General features: G+C 35.2%; 1 pseudogene; it reads right to left on the bottom strand.

Moving 5' to 3' along the window:
- Positions 1-1,981: 1,981 nt before the first annotated feature.
- On the bottom strand, positions 1,982-2,100 carry LOC112478195 (annotated as a pseudogene).
- Positions 2,101-4,294: the final 2,194 nt, after the last annotated feature.

The raw sequence follows: 4,294 nt of genomic DNA, 5'->3' as shown, positions 1-4,294 counted from the left end.
TCAAAGTTTAGTTTTTCAAATAGATGTAAGTATAAAAAACAGTACTTAGCACATAGTAAATGTAGCTCAGCAAATGTAGCTGATATAATAATTTTTATCATTACCCATTTTCTTGTTCCAACTCCTATGATATTTTGCTTTTTAATAAATTTATAACATTTTTACTTTATTTGAAGGGTTTTTTTTTTTTTTTTAAATATCTTCTCACTCCCTATTAAATCATATGCTCCTTGAAGGCAGGGATTGAATCTTGTCTTCGGGCATGACTTGTGAACCAATTTTTCTTTGGCTTATGATTTGTCACCCAAAAGGAGTTGATAGACTCTTGCTTGATTCACAGTCGATGGGGAAAAAAAGGACCAGAGCTCAATTAAAATGATACTTGAAAGATACTTGATATCACTAAAATCTATGGAATTGTGTATTAAATGGTCCCTAAAGAATCAGCTATTTCAAAAATTAAAAATTATTACAGAGAGCTTAATATATCACATTATATTATATATTATACACTGTAAAAATGTCAGAAATAGCTTTATTTTACATTACTGTATTTCTTGATGGTGATCTATCTGGACTAGTAAGGCTTGCTGAATTTAAACATGGATAATAAAGCTCACACACTAAGAAAATGTTTAAAATATGAAATAGAACCAGGGATAGAGGTGGAGAACTCCTTGGGAGGATGCAGTTAAGGGATCGTTGAGTCTCAACAGTTTGCAGTTCCTTTCGCAGCACATAAATGATTTAACAGTAACACAGAGTGGCCAAGAGTAAATTATTTCCACTTCTATCACTGCACAACCTATAATAAGTAACCAGATATGATGCTGAATGATTATATTGTTATGATGTATGCTGATCTGATCTGAGCTGTTTTTTTTCTTTTTTGTTTTGTTTTGATTTCTGATGCCTTGGATCTTTGACAAATCATTAAGCAAGTCACATACAGCTGAAGCTGGCTTGAACAGCTTCAACGTAACTTGCAAAGGCCAGTTCATCAAAACTCTTTGGATCACACAAACAAGGGAAAAATACCAAGGGACCTCTCCTATTTGTCTTTCTGGCTATCAGTGTTCCAAGGGAAGGAAAGAAAACAACATGAACAGGATTTAAATGCTCTGTTTTGACAGGTTATTAAGATTCCAACCACAACCTGTCTACTCCCCCTGATCAAGCCAAGTCCAGAAATGTAGCAAAATATCTCTCAAGCAGCTACGCATACATAGAAAACAAAAAATGTTAGAAAAGGACGAGTAGGAAAATCAGGCCAACATGAATAATTTGGTAGAGTTGTATGGGTTTAAAACCAAGACACAGGCTAGATTAGCAGGGATAGCAGTGTAGTTGACTGGCACAAAATTTCCTACACAGAATTTAGATACTGGTGGCTTGAGTGCTGTCAATCTCATCTTGTTCTACTATGTAATCAATAGTTCCAACCGTGACCTCCATGGGAGGCCAGGTTCTTATCCTCTGAAATTAGAGCTCCCCTTCTGTATGAGATTTCCTACCATGGGGCCAGCTCTGATAAAGGAAGTGGGGTCACCAACTCTGATTTCTCTAAGACTCTTTATAAATATTCTTCTAATACCACAAATTTCACTGTGATGGGCACAGGTTTGAGTACTTGTTTCACATCCTTCTCTCCAAGGCTGAACTGTAATAAACATAAGGGCTTCCATGGTGAGGGACGCTGGGGAATCACTGCTGGATACAGAATCAAGGAGATTTTGAGAATTAAAGGAGACAGAAAATTCTGACACTGTATAGACTAAATTATGTCAAAAATGACTATCTTGGGTTTAGAGCAAGGATTGGCCAACTACAGTCAATGGGCCAAATCTGGCTTACTGTCAGTTTTTGTAAATAAAGTTTGTTTTTTTGTTTTGTTTTTTTTTTTAGGTGACGCAACTCTTGGTTGACCTCACAGATTGCAAGGACTTTGTCAGCTTATAATCTCTTATTTTTTTATTTTTTACACCTACAGCACCTGGTCTTCCTAGGTGGTTTCCAATCCAAGTACTAATCAGGCCCGACCCTGCTTAGCTTCCGAGATCAGATAAGATTGGGCACGTTCAGGGTAGCATGGCCATAGACTGTAAATAAAGTTTTATTGGAATGTAGCTGTGCCCACCCATTTGTTTACATATGGTCTATAGTTGTCAGAGGTGGGTGGTTACAACAGAGACTTTATGGTCCCCAAGCTTAAAATATTGACTATCTGTCCCTTTACAGAGAAAATTTGCCAACTTCTGATATAAGGTAACTGACGAAAATCATCTAGGCTCAGTTCTTTATAAATTATGTATATTTTGGTGAAAAATAACATGCATGTAGATGAAAATCTGACAGGACTAAGAGAAGAGGTCATATAGCAACAATACTCTTCCGGAAGGCCCTTATTGGCATACCTGTTATGAGACGCAGTACATATGGTAGAAAAAATATCACCTTTAAGCCTGGACTTGACCCATACATTTGTCATTTATTGGGTCTAACAAACCTTTCCTCACAGAGTTTTTATCAAGATTAAATATTATGGTTTATGTGATAACGGTACTCACTAAACTGTTGTGTTTCTTCCTTCCAGTCTCCCTGTCTTCACGATTGCTGGCACAAATCTGAACACATAGGCATCTGACCTTGACACATTTTGGATGAAGAGTGGCACCCATTTGGAATTGCATCCTGATTCTCATTGATGTTCTTCATTAGGTTGATGCAGAGCCTCCAAATCCTTTAGGGAGATGCCATTGTGAATGTCTGTGGTAGTCTCCTATGGCTTCAAAATCTTTACCTCCTTTTTAGAACCTAGAAGGCACAGAGAAGAGACTCCATACACAAAAGAGAAGCAAAAATTATTTGTCCATTATTAAGTACAGGTTAAAATATCTACTCAATACTCATAATGGTAGGTGTTATCAGTGTTGATCACATGATCAGATCAATACTTAACATCCAAAACACCTAAAATTACTACTTTGGTGTCAGCATCACCCATAATGATTGAGTTATACTAGTCAATATTAATAACTGCAAATGAAGTCAACAATTGCAAACATTGTCCAAAGTAACTCGATATAAGTTCCAAATATCATTTTTGTTTGTTGAAAATATTAAAATGTATTTTATATTGAAAATAGTCTAATAATATTAAGGCTATACTATTATTATTAACCAATGATAATTGCTAATATTCTCCAAGCCCCTTCTGAGTGCGAGGCAGAGTAATAGATTGCACATGCGTCATCTTATTCAATCCTCACAATGACCTTATGAGAAAAGTAAAATCATTATTCTCATTGTATGAGAAACTAAGAGAGAAGTTAAAATGACAACCAAAATATGTTAACTGGCAATAGCATTTTACTGACATTGAATATAATTTTTAATTCACAGCAAGAAGACTTTTAAAAAATATTTAGCGTAACAGGAAAACATTACAGGCATGTCAAATTAGACAAAGCCTGCTACTTTAAGGGTCTGTTATTCCCTCCCTACACTTTTGTGTGCTGAATCCTTTGTACATCCTTGACCTTCAGCTAATTTGTAACATCATTTCCTATGATTATTAGGTATCACTAGTTAACTACTTTTTAGATTCAATGGATTTTATTTATTTAATTTTTGTTCTTATCAACATTTTAAATTACGTATTTTTTGAAAGTCAGATTCTAAAAGTTATAACAGAAAACAATCTTTCCTTATTTTCTTTTTCCACTCCTCAGAGTTAACTGCTTTCATATATTTCAGTTGTTTCTTCTGGTGTCACCATATTTCCAAATAACACATGCCTGCATTTGCAACATCTTGATATTTTTTCTTTGTAGAGTGGCAGAAGAGGATTTAGCTCTCTTATGCTTCTCCTACATGCTGTACATGCATGCACACACATTCTTATTACATCTATGTCCCCTTCACCCATCCTCCCAATATAGTTATAGAACAATTTCTCACTAAAACATTATTCAATGCTTACATTTTTATGACTAGGGGAATATTATTCACAGCTGAGTCATACAGTATACTCTGATTATATTCCCTTCTACAACTTTTTGTTTTTTCCTGGAGTCACTAATATATGATTTTTCATCTGCTTAGTTTTCAATAACTTACTCTTCTCTCAAACTTGGACAGAGCCGTAACTGTCCTCCCAAATGGGTTATATGTCACTTGACCAATCTGTTCCATTTTTAGAAGCATCTCTTCTAGAGTCCTTTGGCTTTTTTGCTCCAATCTGGATTAGTTGACACAAACGTGTCATATTGAGAATTCTGTTGTGTCAAACTTA

Source organism: Pteropus alecto, unplaced genomic scaffold (assembly GCF_000325575.1).
Source record: "Pteropus alecto unplaced genomic scaffold, ASM32557v1 scaffold42, whole genome shotgun sequence".
Lineage (NCBI taxonomy): Eukaryota > Metazoa > Chordata > Mammalia > Chiroptera > Pteropodidae > Pteropus > Pteropus alecto.
Note: the sequence above shows the minus strand (reverse complement) of the source record. Positions and strands in the feature narration are given on the sequence as shown.